At 48.9% G+C, this 19,640-nt stretch overlaps 1 long non-coding RNA gene across 1 annotated transcript; it reads right to left on the bottom strand.

The window, feature by feature from the left end:
• Positions 1–11,122: 11,122 nt before the first annotated feature.
• On the bottom strand, positions 11,123–19,365 carry LOC117092623. The gene is made up of 2 exons (XR_004440872.1): positions 18,751–19,365; positions 11,123–11,963 (listed from the first exon to the last, which is right to left on the bottom strand). It is a non-coding gene; the product is annotated as an uncharacterized LOC117092623 (long non-coding RNA).
• Positions 19,366–19,640: the final 275 nt, after the last annotated feature.

Raw genomic sequence — 19,640 nt, 5'->3', positions numbered from 1 at the left:
ACCTGTGATTGTAGGTAATGAAACAGCCGGAGGGCTTCATAAAATTCAGATCAAATTCTACCACAGGAGCATTTGAATGGGGCTCACCGCATGCCGGGCGCAGCTGTAAGCACCCTACCTGCATGTTCTCATTGGATCCTCAGCAACCCCAGGAAGCTGGCATGGTCACAGCTGCACTCATGGGTGAGCAGGTCTGTGTGCCAAGAGGTGGAGCCTCTCCCACGGCCACGCAGTGGTCAGGGGCCATGCAGGTTCCAGCCTGTCCCTGCCACACCAGCAGGCACTGTCGAGCCACAGGCCCGCTGCCCCTCACATGCAGAAGGTAGCTGGTCTCCCCAAAGTCGGCTTGGCTTCTGACGAACGCTCTCGTGCTCCCTCTGGCCCTACCATGGGGGCTTCATCTCACACAAGGCCCAGAGTAAGGACCCAACATTTAAAGAGATGAGTGTGGAAAGCATGTCACAGTCAGAGTTCCATGTACTCTCACGTCATTCCTGAGGGTACAGGCAGGAATCAGAACAAGGAGAAAAACCAACAGAAACAAAACAGTAACAACAAGCAAGCTACGAACCAAAGGCATATGCAGCACACAAAGGGTTAATGCCTTGACTGGTTCAAGAGCCAGAGATTAATGTCACGAATAAAACTGCAAATTAAAAAAGATAACAAGATGCTGTGTTTCATTATTGGATTAGCAAATACTAAAAAGAAAGCTATGCCTGGGGTGGGGGATGCTGGAGGACGTGGGGCCGGTCACTCATTCCTGCAGGATGCCCTGACAGTGCCTGTCAGAAATCTTAAAAATGTGTGCAACGTCTTAAAATTTATCCTGTGGAGATAATAAGGGGTATGCCCCCAGATAGCTTCACAGCCTTTTTATAATAGCTAAGATCTGGGCAACCTAAATGGCGAACACTACAGTATTACTCAGTGACGTGTTTATTCAAACCATCGCATTCTATGCAGTATTAAAATGATCCAGCTCTTCATGTATTGACCTTAAGAACTGCTAATGATATAACTGTTACATGAAAAAACATGCACAGTGCCTCGCGTGTCACGGGGTCAGACGTGCACAGCATGAGGTGCATGCGTAGTTTGGTCTGTCCACGTAGGTACAGGCATGAGTCATCACCTATGTGATGGGGCTACGAGTGCCTTTTTCTTCTTTTTGCTTATTTTTCTTGTTTATATTTTTCTACAATGAATATGAATAACATATAGCAAAGTGTAAAACAGTGTGAGCAGAGTCTCTGTGCCATTTCCTAGACCCTTGCCGTCTGGGAGCTAGATCTGCAGCCTGGCTCCCGCCCTGTCCCCTGCCAAGCTCTGCTGCAGGGCAAAACAAAATGTCCCTGAGGAAGGGGCCTCGCCAGCTCCTGCCCTGGAGGAGCCTCCGAGCACATCGAACTAGAGTCTGAGCTGGTCACACAAGCCCCCGCTGAGCACCTGCCATGGGCCGGCACATCCTGGGGACGGAATGTTCTGGAACCGCAGCAGTAGGTCAGACAAGAACTCTGGCACAGACGCCCCCTCTCCGGATTCTTGTCCAGATCCCAAGATGGATACAAAACATGGCAAGTATGAGCTGAGGCTTAGCAAAGCCGCATAAATCCATCGCTGCTGCGAAAACAACTCGAATGACATGGTGTTGGGAACAAAAACCATACAAGAATTCCGCGTCTGGGAAGGGCATTTCTAAAGCAGTTCTGGTTACAGAACAGAAGCGAGTATCATGAGGTGAACAGAAAAGGCAGAAATGTTAGTGAAATTTCAGGATGCAGGAATGAAAGGAAGTCCTGTAACTTGCCGAGTGCTTCAGGGAGGCCACCGTTATAACAGATAGACATGAACGTGTGTCACGGCCCAAGTGTAAGAGAAGCGTGTTCATTCCTGGTGAGAGCAGGACAAGCAGGACCTGAGTGGTGGAGCGGAGCTTGGGGACATGGGAGGGTTGGGTGGGGAAGTCTCTCCCCATGTGGCACCCACGGGCCCAGGCTGAGAAAGGCTTCGCGACCTTGCTTCACAGGTGACTTTGAGGTCACTGGGGCTGATCCCTGGCCCAGCCGGGAAGAGGCTGTGAGCCTCTCTGGAAGCGGGGGGAGCATCCCTCCTGCTCACGGTCCACTGGCTGGAGCCCAGCCAGGGCCCACCTGGCTGCAGGGGAGCCTGGATGGATCAAGGTGTGCCCAGGAACAAGAGAAGGGACAAGTGTTCAAAGCGGAGAGCAGCATTGGCCTGCATTCATAGTTAACAGCTGACTACTTTGACACTTGAGAATGTTTTCTAGAATAAAAATGAGTAAGAAAAGGTTGAATTTGGCAAAGACGTAAGACATACATTCATGAGAGGTACTCTCCTATAAACACAGCAGCTCACTTTAACTGCCTTAGAAATCTGGAAACAAGGAGATTCCGAGACCCACAAATCTGGCATTTGTCAACTATTTTTTCTTTCATTGATAAATGTAGATAGTACAATTATTTTATGAGCATCGAGAAACATAACAACTTTAGACTCACAAATGACTGAAAAGTATTGATCTACGTGGTTCTTTTCAACCAAAATTAATATAAATAACAAAAAAAGTTGATTCAAAGATTTATTTTCCAAAAAGAACTTTTGTAGCAGACATTGTGTATCTTTGGATGGCTTTTAATGTTTTAAACAAAATTTCCTCTTTTTCTTCCAATGTGTTTTTTCTATTTTTAAAATGTTTTGATCCTCGTACAACTTGCTCCGACCACACTTATTTTTCTAAATTCTTGTGGAATCAAATGCTGTGTTTTCATTTTGTACCCAAACAATGTGAACATTACCTTGACCAAGAAGCCTGTAGACTAATGTTCACCAGATGGGCTGGTGTCTGGCATTCTCTGCAGAACGCGTCCAAATCCTACCCGGTTGGTCATGATACTTCCTAGAAATGGACTGGGTGGGGGCGAGGTAGAGTGACCATCTGCCTCATGGTCCTTAACATCTAGAACTGGAGAGGATTCGAAGGAAGAAGAAAGCATCCCTCTTATCTGCATTGCTTTCAAGTTGAAGGACGTTAGATGGGAAATCCTCATCAGAAGGTGGTAAATTTAGCTTGCAAGCATAATAATTACTTTATTAGTTGATAATACTTTTCACCCAATATATGTTTAGTATGGAAAACCCAAAATAAGTTTTTAAACTGCGGCTATTGAATATGGAATTTCCCTTGCAAATGACTTCTCAGCAAATGAATATATGGTCTAGAGATGGGACTCTATTTTAGGGGGTTACTTTCTTTAGATAGTGGAGTGCCTGGAGACCACAACCAGATCTGAGAACATTGCATCTTGGTTTTAGTGTAGCAGACAGCCAGTTTCTCAGACTTAGGACTTAAAAATGTTGAAATGTATTCCACAGAAAAATCTTAAAAGTTAACCACTCAACCTCACATTGGCCTAAGAAACATTTTTAGTGAAGGCATAAAAGCAACTCTAAAATTCTGTTTTACTGTGCTTTTCTGAGAATATGATTATGCAATCACTAAATGGAAGTGGCTTTTTGCTGTGGTTTCTGGCTACCCTGTCTCACCACTGTAGCTTTTGGACACAAAACTGAAAAGACCAGCCTGGAAGGGATGATGTCTACACTGGCAGTATTTCTTACTGTCATCACGTTTTGTGTAAAACAAATACCTACTATTTTGAGAACAACTTTGGATATGTTTATTTTGGTTATAAAATTTAAACGATCTTTCTCTGAGTTTGATGCTGTTTTATTCTCCTATTTACTGAGCCCCACCATGAGCGGGGCTGGGGGAGTGATACTGGAACACAGCCTCCGCCGCTCCTCAGTCAACCTCACCCTTCTTAGTTCTTACCTGTCACTGTGAAGTCACCTGCTTCACCAATTTTGAATAATATCTCTTAACCCTGGCTGTAAAGATGAGGAAGTTAGCACAGTTTTCCTCCCCACCTACTCCCCACCTACTTTCTTTCTTTTTGAGACAGTTTCGCTCTTGTTCCCCAGGCTGGAGCACAGTGGCACTGTCTTGGCTCACCGCATCCTCTGCCTCCTAGGTTCAAGAGATTCTCCTGCCTCAGCCTCCCGAGTAGCTGGGATAACAGGTGCCCATCACCATGCCCAGCTAATTTTTGTACTTTTTAGTAGAGCCATGGTTTTGCCATGTTGGCCAGGCTGGTCTTGAACTCCTGACCTCAGGTAATCTGCTCGCCTCAGCCTCCTGAAGTGCTGGGATTACAGTCATGTGCCACTGTGCCCAGCCTCTCCCCACCTACTTTCTGCCTTTCACTACAAACCATAGTTAGCTTTATGATTTCTCTATGCCCAGAAATTTATCACTTTACATTCTTATAAATTTCTTCCAGACACATTTATTCTAGCTTTAGTCCTATAGTTAGATTCAAAACTTACTGCTGGTGCTTCCAATAATGTTTTAAAATTCATTTCTTAGTTGGCTGTTTATCCTCCATCCCATAGGAATAATGTTGCCGAATTTTGCATGTCTGAAATGTTTGTCAGTTTCCTTCTATGTCTATGACAGTTTAGCTGGTTATAATACTGGTACTCACACTGTCAAAATTTTGCTAAGAATCTCCTGGGATTCTCCACGACCCTCTAGTACCATTGACATTGTGAAGAAATCTGAGCCAGACTGGCTTTTCTCTTTACAACTGACATGATATTCAGTCATGCACATGTTTAATCTCTTTTGATGGTCTTCCCTTTTGAGCATTTTCTCTTCAATTGCTTTTGTAAAGAAAAGTTTTTATTATGAAAGATATCAAAATATACAAGTGCACAGAAATACACATGACACTTGCATGTATCCACCACCCAGCCACTCTGCTTAGTCACATTCCTCCACTCTTGCAATTTTTTTTTGTTTTTCTTTGTTTTGTTGTTGGTGGTGGTGGTTTTTTTTTTTTTTTTGAGACGGAGTGTCCTGTGTCGCCCAGCCTGGAGTGCAGTGGCAGGATCTTGGCTCACCACAACCTCTGCCTCCTGGATTCAAGCAATTCTGCTGCCTCAGCCTCCCGAGTAGCTGGGATTACTGGCGCATGTCACCACGCCTGGCTAATTTTTGTATTTTTGGTAGAGATAGGGTTTCACCATGTTGGCCAGGCTGGTCTTGAACTCCTGACCTCAGGCAATCTGCCCGTCTCAGCCCCGCAAAGTGCTGGGATTACAAGTGTGAGCCACCATGCCCAGGCACTGTTGCAAAATCTATACCTCCACTTACTCCTCACCCCTCACTCAAATATTACTTTAATCTTTTATGCAAATTTATATACATTGACATTCACAAATCTTAGCAGTACAATTTTGAAAATATACTATATTTTTTAGAGCAATTTTAGTTTTGCAGCAAAATTGAGCAGAAGGTACAGAGTTCCCATGCATTCCCTGACCCCACACACATAGCCTTCCCCACTATCAACACCCCCCGCAGAAGGGGACATTTGTTGCAATTGATGAGCCTATATTGACATGTCAACTATCACCCAGAGGGCACAGTTTACATGAGGGTTTGCAGTTCACTCTTTGTGTTGCATATTTCATACGTTTTGACAGATGTGCAGTGGCATGGACCCACAATGATAGTATCACACAGAAGAGTTTCACAGCCCTAAAGACGCTCTGCTCTGCCTGTTCATCCCTCCCTCCCCTCAGCCCCTGGAAACCACTGATCTTTCTACTGTTTCCATCATTTTGCCTTTTCCAGAATGTCATATAGTTGGAATCACATGATATGAAGCCTTTTCTGATTGGCTTCTTTTACTTATTAATACGCATTTCAGGTTTTTCTGTCTTTCCACGGTGCTAGAGACTGAAAGTTTGTGTACCCCCAAAATCCATATGTTGAAATCTTAACCCCTAAGGTGGTAGTATTAGGAGGTGGGGTCTTTGGAGACATGATGAGATCATGAGGACTACACCCTCATGCATGAGAGCAGTGTGCTTATAAAAGCCACCCCAGAGAGCTCCCTTGCTTCTCCCACTATGTTAGGACACAGCAAGAAGGTCCTGTCTACCAACCAAGAGATGGGCCCTTGACAGACACCGAATCTGCCAGGACCTTGGTCTTGGACTTCCCAGCCCCCGGAACTGTGAGAAGTAGAGTTTGGGTGTTTATGAGCTCTGTGGTTTATTTTGTTTTGTTATAGCAGCCTGAACAGAATAAGACACATGGCTTGAGAGCTCATTTCTTTTTAGTGCTGAATAATGTTCCGTAGTCTGGATGTGCCCCAGTTTGCCCAGTCACCCACTGAAGAACATCTTGCTTGCTTCCAAGTTTTAGCAGCTATTAATAAAGCTGCTATAAATGTTAGTGTGGACATATGTGTTCAGCTCATCTGGGTAAATGCCAAGGAGTGTGATTGCTGGATCCTATGGTAAGAGAGTGTTTAGTTTCCTAAGAAGCTGCCAAACTGTCTTGCAAAGTGGCTGCACCATTTCCAGCAGCAATGAGAAGCGTTCCTGTTGCTCCACACCCTGGCCAGCATTTGGTGGTGTTGGTGTCGGCATTTTGGCCATTCTAATAGGTGTGTAGTGGTATCTATTGTTGTTTAATTTGCATTTCCCTAATGATGTATAAGGATGAGCATCTTTCATGGCTTATTTGCCATCTGTGTATCTTTGGTGAGGCATCTTTCAGGTCTTTTGCCTGTTTCTGTAACTGCATTGTTCGTTTTCTTACTGCAGGGTTTGGAGAGTTCTTTGTGTGTTTTGGATAACGGTCCTTTAACAGATATCCCTTTTGTGGTTATCTGGTCCTAGTCTGTGGCTTGTCTTCTCTTTCTCTCAACAGTGTCTTCAGAGAACAAAAGTTTTTAACTTTAATGTCCTGTTGATCTATGATTTATTTCGTGGGTCAGCCTTTGGCGTTGTATTTTTACAAATCACCACCAAATCCTGGGTGATCTTGATTTTTTTCCTGTGTTACCTTATAGGAGTTTTACAGTTTTGCATTTTATGTGTGGGTCTGCGATCCATTTTGGGTTCATTTTTGTGAAGGTGCAGGGTGTGTGTCTGCACTCACTTTTCTGCCTGTGGATGTCCAGGTGTTCCAGCACCCTCTGTCTTTGCCCCATTGTGTTGCCTTTGCTCCTTCAGCAAACATCAGTCGGCTACACATATGCGAGTCTATTTCTGGGCTCTCTGTTCTGTTCCGTTCACCTGTGTGTCTCTTCTTCCTCCGGTACCACACTGTCTTGATTACTGTAGCTTTATAGTCAGCCTTGAAGCCGGGGAGTGTCAGTCTTCAAGTCCATTCTTCTCAATTAGCTGTACCATTTTGACAAATGGACACATACTATAACTCACAAACCTTTCATGACATGGGACATTTTTATCTCCCTAGAAAGTTCCCTCACATCACTCCCCAGTCAATCCCATGCCCAGAAGAAACCACTGTTCTGAATATTTCACCTTAGATGAACGTTTCTTGTTTGAACCATCATATAAATGGAATCACCCCAAATGCACTCTTGGGTGCTCAGCCTGTCTGCGAGCAGCCTCCATGCCATTGCTTGTGTCAGCGGTCAGGGTCACTCCAGGTTTCGCTGCACGCACACTTCACCCCACGGTCTACATAGAGCCAATATCGTGCCACTTTTGGAAAACGTGACACCTTGACCTGCCTATAAGCCAATTCACCCCTCCACCTACTGAGCTGTGCGTACTGTATCGACCCGTGTAAACAGCACTTCAGTGCAATGTTATCATTTTTATTTTCAAAAGCCTTGGGAAGAGGAGGAAAATTGTCTTTTATACTAACCTCCCCAACCCCCTGGTGCTTTCACTGCTCTTCCATCCTCCCAGAAGGCCCATCTCCTGTTCCGCATCTTCTCCTTTCAGCCTGCGGTTTCCCTAGCATTTTATGTTGTGAAGCTCTGCTGTGAACAAATTCTGTCAATTTTCTTTGATCTGAAAATAGCTTTATTTCTGGAAGGATAGGCATAGAATTATGGGATGGCAGGTTGTTTTTATTCTTGCAGTCTCTTCGAGATGTTTTGCACCATCTCTGGGCCTCCGTTCCTTGTAGCTGGTTATTTGCGTGGTGGCCCAGGGCACCCTGTTCTTCAGGCGGCCCTCCTGGTTTCTGCTTGTCTTTTGGTTTTTCGAGCATTGACGGATGTGCTTGGGTGTGGGGGGTTGGGTATTGATGCCACCTGGGGGCTGCTGGACTTTGCTGAAGTCCATGTTGTCCCCGCTGTTGGAGACCGGCCTCCCAGACTCCTTGCCAGTCCAAAGTGCTCTTTTGGAGGAAACACAAAGGTGCCTGGGTCCCGGACAGAAAGCGCAGCTAGGAAGCGGTGGAGCTGGGCCCCCAGGTCTTGGAGGGAGAGGACATCCTGCCGGCTCCACTCACGTCGGGCCCTGGAAGAAGGGGGTGTCTTCGTGCCTCTTCATCCACAGGTATTTTTCAGTCAGGAATGGAAACTTTCTTTTCTTTTTTAAAATTAGGGTATTAGAATCACATAAATAAAAATATAGCCTAATTTATGGATTTTTTAAAACTAAATTTTCTATTTTGAAAAATTTCAAGCTCACAGGAAAGTTGAGTGAATAGTACAATGAACAGCTGCGTGCCCTGCACCCAGATTCACCCATTTTAAACGCCTTTGCATATTTTGCTGTCTGTCTACAAATACACACACACATGCGCTTTTGGGTTTTTTGTCAAGCCACTTAAAGTAAGGTGCAGACATCAGGACACTCCCTCTCACACTCTCGACGTGCGTCCCCCAAGAAAGCAACGTCCCACAGCATAGCCGCAGCTGCCCGCCCAGGCCTGACGCTTCACGCCCACCCAGTGCAGCCCCATCGGCATCCCCCACCCTGCAGTGCCCACCACTGTGGCCGTGTGTGTGTGACTCGTGCGTGCTGTGCGTGTGTTACCTGTGTGTGCTGTGGGGGTTGTGCAAGAGCCTCAGACCTGCATTCGAGGCCACCTGGAGCAGGACCTTCCCCTCCTCCAGGCTGCCCTTCTGTGTGACCCGGATGAAGGCAGCCTCGGGGAGCACCCACAGGTTGTCCCCACTCCGTAGCCCTGGGGGGTGGAATGGGGAGGGCTGGCAGGTGCCTGGGGCCGAGCAAGCCCACCGTTTGTCTCCACACCAGGGGAACTGTGCTGGGATTCCCAAGGCCAGGGCCCTGCGCTGAGGGCAACGCGGAAGCAGGCAGAATTCACATGGCTTCTCGTACGCTGCCCTCTCACACTTCAGCCTTCAGCCAGGCTGCAGTCACCCGCCCCCCCCCACACACACACCATACACGTACACCACACACATCTCACACACACTACATACACATCTCACACACACTACATATACACACCACACACACCAACACACACCACACACACACCACACTCCACACACACACACCACCCACACCATACACACACACCACACACACTACACACATACACACCACACACACCACACTCCACACACACCACACACCCCACACACACACACTACACATACATCTCACACACACTACATACACACATCACACACACCATACACACACTCCACACATACACACCACACACACACCACACATATACCACACACCACACACCACACATACACACCACACATCACACATGCACACACACTACACACACATCTCACACACACTACATATACATACCACACACACTACACACACACACTACACACATATACCACACACACACCAGATACCACACTCCACACTCCACACACACCACACACACACCACACACACTATACATGCCACACATGCACACACATGCACACCACACACACACCACACACACTATACATACCCCACACATGCACACACACTACACACACATCACACACACACTACACACACATCACACACACACACTACATACACACCCCACACACACCACACACATACACACCACACATACTACACACACAACACACACACCACACACATTCACTACACACATCACATGCACACCACACACACACACCACACACACCACACACACTATGCACACTACACACACACCACATACCACACACACTACACACACACACCACACACGCACATGCACATACACACTCACATATGCACACACACACACACACTACACACACACACCACACACCCCACACACACACCATACACACACACCACACCACACACACACACATACACACCACACACACTATACATGCCACACATGCACACACATGCACACACACACACACCACACACACTATACATACCCCACACATGCACACACACTACACACACATCACACACACACTACACACACATCACACACACACACTACATACACACCCACACACACCACACACATACACACCACACATACTACACACACAACACACACACCACACACATTCACTACACACATCACATGCACACCACACACACACACCACACACACCACACACACTATGCACACTACACACACACCACATACCACACACACTACACACACACACCACACACGCACATGCACATACACACTCACATATGCACACACAACACACACATTACATACACAAACACACATGCCACACACACCACATGCACATCCCACCCCACACACACACCACAAACATGCCACACACACATTACATATACACAAACATGCATGGCACATACACAAACACATGCAAACATGCCAGTGCATACACCTTACACATACACACATATATAAATCACACACATCACACATATTCACACATATATAAACCACACACATCACACACATACTCACATATATAAACTACACACATCATACACACACATATAAACCACACACTCCACACATACACACATATGTAAATCATACAGATATAAACCACACGTATCACACACATACCATACATCCTCACAGCACACACACACACACACCACGTACACACCCATATGACACACACACACACACAGACACATGCACACCACACATACACACAACATGCCACATAAACACACACAAGCACACCACACACTACACATATGCACACACACACAGATACTGTACTCCCACCTTCGGACCCACTAGGGCCTGGATCAGGCTTAGGTTAGTGTGACAGTCCCCTCAGGCACAAAAGGCATGAAAAAATTCAGGAATCAAGTAATATTTTAATGCAACATTTTGCAGAATCAAAGTGAATGCAAAACATCCACATTGAACAAAACATCAGAATGGTGGGGCAAAGCCAGGATCTCCAGGCCTCCTCCAGCCTCAGACCCCTCCGCAGGGGCACTGCAGGGCTCCTCGTGAGAGTCCCTCAGGGCTAGGGCAGGGGCTGGTCAGGCACGGTCAGGTCTCGGCAGGGCGGGGAGCCTGGGCTGCACTGGCTCCTGTCTTCTGTCTTCCGAGTGTTTGGGGAGGGAGTGCCATTCCCGCTGTGCCCCCACCGCGTCCATCCCGGGTTGTGTAACTCTCCAGAAAGAACATGGCACACACACCACAAAACTTTCCACACAGGGACTCCAGACACTGGGGAGCTTCCACACCCGCCACAGCCAAGTGATTTCCTAATCACGAATAATTTTGTCATTTTTTTCTTCTTCTTCCCAGAAACACTGGGGGGTCGGTGGCGGGGGTGGGGGCGGTACTCAGAGAAGACCAGAAAATGAAAATTTTCAACATTTGTGTCTCCGCTGTTTTTGATTTCTCTGTAAGCAAAATAACAAAGCCCTTGGAGAGGGCTTGAAAGTGGCAGGCGTGGAGATCACCGCCGTATGTAAATTTAAAAATGAATGAAAGTAATTCAGTGAAACTGCAAAATGGGAATTTAGACAGAAAACCTCAGGCTGCAAATGAACATGTGTAGAGCCTTAAAATAACAGGAACTGCCGTGGGGGCTGTTTCTAGCTTCATCACCACGCAGACATCCAGGAGGAGAGAGACCCCGTGCTGGGGTGGGATGCCGGCCCCAGATGCACTTTCAAGCGCCCTGTGAAGCAGAAACAGGGGACTCCTCAGCACCCAGGCCTGGCCACCGGTGCCCAGATGGCTCACCCGGCCCTCAGCCTGCCTGTGCACCCCATCGCTCAGCGGTTCCTGGGAGCACCGGCCTCCCACCCCGAGGCCAGCCCGTGTCCTGCTCTCCACCCCTCCGGCTTCGGCACGTTCACCCTTTTAACATTCGGCCACAGAAACTCTTTTTTTTTCAAACAAAATCTTACCCCAACATGTAAATCTGGTAAAACTGGAGCTGCTGGGGTGGGTCCTCCAAGCCAGCCTCCCCCACGACATTGAAGGGCCCCCGGGAGGCCTGTCCCCAGCAGCACAGGGACCTTGGGCTCCTCCTGGGAAGGACAGAGGGCTCCCAGTCCTGATGCTGTGGGGGTGGAGGGGAGAAGTCCCTGGGCCCCGGCCTATCAAGTGCCCTCACAGGCACCAGGTAGGGGCCATGTGCCCAGCACAGGGGGCTAGGGGAACTCCACACAGAGGGGACAGTGCCCAGGGATAGGCGGGCCTGCAGCCAGAGAGGTCGACAGGTGACCTGCCCGGCAAACAGAGCAGTGAGCTGAAGGGCAGGATGTGCATTGCCTGGAGGGGACTCACTGCTCTGCTGCCAACCTGGCGGGCCTCACCTCACAGCAGCAGCAGCAGCAGCAACAGCATGGCTGGTACTGAACGCTCCACAGAGGACCGGTGGCCCCACCACCACCCTTGCTCCTGCCTGTAGCCATCGCTCCATGCCTGTGCCTGACCCCGGCCTAGGGGGGCCCTCAATGGTGCCCCAGGAACTCCCAGCGGGAGCAACCTCCAGATGCCTCCAGGAGCCTCCCTGGGAGCACCTCCCTCAAGAGAACCCTGCAGAGTTTCCTCCCATCATCCTCCAAGAGCATCTCCCACTCGTGGCCTTCCCTGTGCGGAGCCCAGCATCGCCCAGGGACCCCCAGGCCCCCAGGACACTGCCCCCAGCACACCCAGGGCTGCAGGGCTCCTGCGTGAGGTGGGCCATCCTGGGGCACGGAAGGTCCCTTCCCAGTCACCAAGGCCCCATGAACCCTTCAGGGGCACAGGCATCCCAGGGGGGCTTCCCCAGCCCCTGACAACGGACCCTCTGCCCGCCCACCAGCCCTAGGGATGCCCCGAAGCTTGCCAGGTGCCCCTAGATGGCTGTAGTGCAGGGCACGAGTTGTGTTGCTGGGAAGAGCCTGCCTGGGAGGCCCCCACATGGGCCTGGTCTCCCTTTTTTATTTTATTCTTTTTAAAATTTTTTTTAAAAAATTGCCTCTGAGTTTAAACAGTAGCAATAATTTAAAAATAAGCAGGTATTCATTTTCTTTCTTTTTTTCCTTTTGGTAAATTGTAAATGCTTTTCCCCCTCACTTTGGCCTCTCCACTGTGAATGATAAAATGTTGGCATTTTTACACCACTCACTCCTCCTTCCCCTCCTCAGTCTCAGGAATTTTTAAATGTCAGCCCTTAAATTCAGTTCCTCTATTAATCAAAAATATATTTCAGATACTATTCTTTTTTTCTGGTTTTCTTTTTCTGAGACAAGGTCTTGCTCTGCTGCCCAGGCTGGAGTGCAGTGGTGTAATCACAGCTCACTGCAGCCTCAGCCTCCTGATTCAAGCAAGCCTCCCATCTCAGCCTCCCAAAGAGGTGGGATTACAGGCATGAACCACCGCGCCTGGCTCCTATTCTTTTTCTTTTTTTGAGACAGGGTCCCACTCTGTCCCCCAAACTGGAGGCACAATCTTGGCTCACCACAACCTCTGCCTGCCAGGCTCAAGGTGTTCTCCGGTCTCAGCCTCCTGAGTAGCTGGGATTATAGGCGCCCACCACCATGCCCAGCTAATTTTTGTACTTTTAGTAGAGACGGGTTTCACCATGTTGGCCAGGGTGGTCTCAAACTCCTGACCTCAGTTGATCCTCCTGCCTCGCTCTCCCAAAGTGCTGGGATTACCGGTGTGAGCCACCATACCCAGCCCCCGACCCTATTCTTAAGTCTCTGTTCTCGAATGCAACTTTATTTCCACTTCATTTAGTTCTACCCCATTTACTTTTTAAAATTACAGAAAATTGAAAGCAGTCCTCATCTAGTGTCCCATCCACCTCAGTTCCACTTCCCGGGCGGTGCCCAGGGCTCCCTCTAAATGAGCGCTTTAGATCTCTATTTCTTTCTTTCTTTCTTTCTTTCTTTTTTTTTTTTTTTTTTTTGAGGCAAAGTCTCACTCTGTCACCAGGCTGGAGTGCAGTGGCGCAATCTCAGTTCACTGCAAGCTCTGCTTCCTGGGTTCACGCCATTCTCCTGCCTCAGCCTCCCGAGTAGCTGGGACTACAGGCGCCCGCCACCACGCCCAGCTAATTTTTTTGTATTTTTAGTGGAGACGGGGTTTCACCATACTAGCCAGGATGGTCTCCATCTCCTGACCTCGTGATTTGCCCACCTTGGCCTCCCAAAGTGCTGGGATTATAGGTGTGAGCCACCGCATCCAGTCTATTTCTTTTTAAGAAATGAATTTTAAAGCAGATAATACCTTTACACAGGTTCACAAACAAAAAGTTTAGGGGTTTCCCTCCCTCCCGCCACCAGCACCTACACGCTGCAGGCCATCATAGTTTGGGGGTTTTGTCCGTCTTCCCAGGGGAACTGTGTGCACGCGTCTCTTCCCTGTTTTCTTGGATGCTGGCCCTGGGTGTTTGGTGGTTTCCAGCTCAGCCTCACAGGCACATCTGGTGGGCTCTGCAGCAAAAACCCTTAGAAGGCTCGAGCTCCAGGCGTCTGTGTTGGGGGATGTCAGTGTCTTCCACGGGGCAGACGTGTCCCTGTCATTGTCCTTCTCCCTCTTCCCGTGGGTGGCTTTTCCTTCTTGAGTTCCAGGAGCTCTTTCTACATGAGGGGAGCCAGGCCTTGCCTGTGAGATGAGGTGCACACCTCAGTTTGTGGGGAGCCAGGCCCTTGCCTGTGAGATGAGGTGCACACCTCAGTTTGTGGGGAGCCAGGCCCTTGCCTGTGAGATGAGGTGCACACCTCAGTTTGTGGGGAGCCAGGCCCTTGCCTGTGAGATGAGGTGCACACCTCAGTTTGTGGGGAGCCAGGCCCTTGCCTGTGAGATGAGGTGCACACCTCAGTTTGTGGGGAGTCAGGCCCTTGCCTGTGAGATGAGGTGCACACCTCAGTTTGTCTCCTGAATACAGTTCCAACAGCTTTTGCAGAAACTGTTTTATTTTTCTGTAGTCAAATGTGTTAGCGCCTCAGAGCTTCTGCGTTTCAAACCATTGTTTAAAAAGATCTTTTCTGGCCAGGCACGGTGGCTCACGCCTGTAAGCCCAGCACTTTAGGAGTTAGAGGTGGGAGAATTGCTTGAGCCCAGGAGCGCAAGACCAGCCTGGGCAAGATGGTGAGACTCCCCCGCCACCGGCCCGCCATTTCTAATTTTAAATTTAAAAATTAAAAAAATAAAAAATGAAAAGACTTTTTCCCAGCTAAAGTTTTAAAGAACACTCCCATTCTTAGAAAACGCCTTTGAGGTGTTATCTTTTTTTTTTTTAATTTTTTATTATACTTTAAGTTCTAGGATACATGTGCACAACATGCAGGTTTGTTACATATGTGTACGTGTGCCATGTTGGTGTGCTGCACCCATTAACTCGTCATTTACATTAGGTATATCTCCTAATGCTATCCCTCCCCTCCCCCACCCCACAATGGGCCGCGGCGTGTGACGTTCCCCACCCTGTGTCCAAGTGATCTCATTGTTCAATTCCCACCTATGAGTGAGAACATGTGGTGTCTGGTTCTCTGTTCTTGTGATAGTTTGCTGAGAATGATGGTTTCCAGCTGCATCCATGTGCCTATCTTTTAACTATTACCTGCGTGAATCATTGGAATCCACTCGCTGTACGACAATGGATAAAGTCAACCAACGGTTTTCTCCAGGGGCCCAGCCCAGCACTCATTCCCCCTGGAGCACAGACAGGCCTCTGTGGATCTGGGCAGCGTCTGTACCATCTGCTCTGTTGCCCCAACCATATGGAGGCTTCATAATGTGTTTCCAATGCACCTCCTTAAAAAACGATCCTGACCACTCCTGTGTGTCCATTTCTTCTCTGACCTTTCTTCCCTGACTCAGAGCCATGGCCACTGCATGTGGGTCCCTGTTGGCAGCCTCCCCGCTCTTCCCCCTCAATGGCCCCACCCTTGAAAAACACCCTTACGGGACCCTCTCTCTCTCTGTTAGTCTCTCTCTCCGGCCCTTCCTCCCCACCACCTGGAGGCCTGGGCAATTCCCAGCTTCTCGGTTTCTGGATAACGGAGTCTGTATATGCGTTTCTCTTCCATGCTGCTGGCGGGTGCTTTCCAGAAAGACAAAAGGGCAATGCTGACTCAAGCAGCCCTGGCCCATCTGCAACGACATCCAAGCCAATTTCCAAATTCCAGCCTGGGAAACAGGGCAAGACCCTATCTCAAAACAATTTTTTTTAAACCCAGGAAGTGCATGTTCTGAGTTCTTGCACGTCTGGATCTGTTTCAACTTCACTGTCAGTTTTGACGGACTGTTTAGCTGGGTGTAGAATTCTCAACTCTAAATCATTGCTTTTCAGAAGCTTACAGGCCCCTTTCATAGACACCTAACGTCAGCGACACCCATGAGAAGCCGAATGCCAATATGATTCTCTTGCCTCTGTAGTAGCTCGTTCTTCCAACATCAGCAACACCAACAAGAAGCCAAACGCCACTGCGATCCTCATGCCTCTGTAGTAGCTCGTTCTTTCTCCTGCCGGGCTTTCAGGATTTTCTCTTGGTGCTTGATATTCTGACATTTTAGCAGGTGTGTCAGGTGTGGTGCCCTGTCTTTCATCCTGTTTAGGACACTTTGGATCTTTCAGACTGACTGCAATTCTTCAACCCTGGGATATTTTCTCCTATTGTTGTTGTTGTTGTTGTTTAGAGACTGGGTCTGGGTCTGTCACCCAGGTTGGAGTGCAGTGATGCAATCATAGCTCACTGCAACCTCGAACTCCCAGGCTCAAGTGATCCTCCCACATTGGACTCCCAAAGTGGTGGGACTACAGACATGAGCCACTGTGCCCGGCCTTCTACTAATTATTTTAGTACTTTCTCACTCAAATTTTCTATTTTATCATTCTGGAACTTGTATTAGGTGGTGCCTGGAATGCCTGGATTAAGCCACTGTACTTCTTAAGTTATCTTGCATATGCCCATGTATTTGTCTATTTTCTCTGCATTTTAGGAAATTTATTCCTCTTTATCTTCCAGGGTTTCCACTGAATTCCAGGCTTCCCACTGAATTTGAAAATCACATTTCAAATCTCAGAGTCTTTCTTGCTCTCCAGTCGCTCCTTTTCTTTGGAAAACCCCATTCTTGTGACACAAATCTGATATCTCCTTGGACCTCTTCAAAATTCAGTTAACTATATAATTTTTGAAAATTCATCCAGCTCTAAAGTTTTAAGTATCTAGAAGAACCCAGTCCCCATTCCCAACAGTGCCTGAGAGGCAATTTAGCATAGTTCAGTAGAAAAATCATGGTTTAAATTCTGATTCTGCCACTAAAGAGCCTCAAACAAATCGCCCCCACCCCCAGATATTAGTTTTATTCCATAAACTTCTGAGGGAGCTACACTCATTTTTAAAAATTCAACCACACAAGCATGTACCAAGGGCCTCTCATGCATCTGCCCCAGGGCTGGCTGCTGGGACATGAAGACGCTGAACTCACAGAGGGGAAGGCCCAGGGCTGAGGACATCAATCAAAGGGGTAGATGTGTGACTGATGGGCCGGGCGCGGTGGCTCAAGCCTGTAATCCCAGCACTTTGGGAGGCCGAGATGGGCGGATCACGAGGTCAGGAGATCGAGACCATCCTGGCTAACACGGTGAAACCCCGTCTCTACTAAAAAATACGAAACAAAAACTAGCCAGGCGAGGTGGCGGGTGCCTGTAGTCCCAGCTAATGTAGTCCCAGCTACTCGGGAGGCTGAGGCAGGAGAATGGCGTAAATCTGGGAGGCGGAGCTTGCAGTGAGCTGAGATCCGGCCACTGCACTCCAGCCTGGGCGACAGAGCGAGACTCCGCCTCAAAAAAAAAAAAAAAAAAAAGATGGACGACAGGTTTGGGGGAGTGTAGGACCCACATGCCACAGATAAGGCGTTTTAAGAACGTGCATGGCCGGGCGCGGTGGCTCAAGCCTGTAATCCCAGCACTTTGGGAGGCCGAGACGGGCGGATCACGAGGTCAGGAGATCGAGACCATCCTGGCTAACACAGTGAAACCCTGTCTCTACTAAAAAATACAAAAAAAACTAGCCGGGCGTGGTGGCAGGCGCCTTTAGTCCCAGCTACTCGGGAGGCTGAGGCAGGAGAATGGCGTAAACCCGGGAGGCGGAGCTTGCAGTGAGCTGAGATCCGGCCACTGCACTCCAGCCTGGGCGACAGAGCGAGACTCCGTCTCAAAAAAAAAAAAAAAAGAACGTGCAAAACATGCCAGGGCTAAAGGGCTCAGGAGGCCTCCCAGGGAAGAGCTGCCTTGGGTGCCAAGGTTGCAATGACCAGGGTGTGGCCCAGCAACTCCACAGACCTCACAAGAAGTCCCTGATGGTCACAGGACACAGGTAAATTCTCCTTCCCACAGTAAGGGCAGTAGTAGCTTGGGGAGGCTTTTCCCTCTGAAGTCCAGAAAGATGTCCCAAGGCCCCTGTCTCCACGCCTCCCTCCCAGCATGGATGCCCGCAGATCCCCCTGCATCCCAGGTTCACCCTTGAACTTCAGATGCACGAGCCCAGGGCTCTTCCACGGAACAGCAAACCCCTCCGGGTCACCTGCCTGTGGAGGGCGGGGCAGGGCTGCTCCCAGCATGACGATCGCGACCAGGAGGGCCCCCGAGGACCCTGGGGTTGAGTTGACCCCTCCATGCTCTCTTTCCTCTTTCCCTAAGCTCTGCTCTTTGGATGTGGTCCTGGGGTTTCTAGGGAGGACATCAAGGCAGAGGAGGCCTAGCCCTGAGGTAAGAGGAGCAGGGCTGCCCAGCAGCGTGGAGCAACCACTTAGATGCCCACCTCCTTGGAGCCACTGTGGTGCTGTTGGAGTGTTAGAGGCACCTTGAGCCTCCTGACCCATATGTCAGGGCTGTCTCCCATGGGCTCGGGGCTCAGCTGATGCTCCCCGGCCTCCAGTGGCTCAGGCCGGGGTCTGAAGCCCTTCCCGACCCGTCTTTATCTTGTGCCTCCGCTAATCCCCAATAAGTCCTCCCACCTCCGCCTTCCCCACACCCCAGAACACACATCCTCCTCACCGTCTGCCCCCTCGCCAGGACCCCTGCAGCACCTCCTCGCTGGCCCCTTCCCTGCCTCCCAGCCGCTCAGGCCCTGAGAGTGAGAGGATGTGCGACTGTGACTCCCACCCTGGCAGGACAGAGCAGGACAGAGCAGGACAGCTTGCATCTTCCAGTGTGGAGCTGTCACCTTCGCTTTTAGGCAAGAGTGTTCCAGGATTGGCCCTCTTAAAAACCCAAATAATATCAAGCATCACATTCCTAAAGCTAAAAATAAATGTGCAACCCAACATTTCCTAAGACACAAGCATCTTAGCCAAGAACTTTCGCGGCCGCAAATCCCACTGCAAAGCACTGCTTAGAGAGGAAAACAGA

The sequence above is a fragment of the Trachypithecus francoisi genome, unplaced genomic scaffold (assembly GCF_009764315.1).
Source record: "Trachypithecus francoisi isolate TF-2019V2 unplaced genomic scaffold, Tfra_2.0 Contig00090, whole genome shotgun sequence".
NCBI classification, from domain to species: domain Eukaryota; kingdom Metazoa; phylum Chordata; class Mammalia; order Primates; family Cercopithecidae; genus Trachypithecus; species Trachypithecus francoisi.
This window is presented reverse-complemented; position numbering and strand designations above follow the sequence as displayed.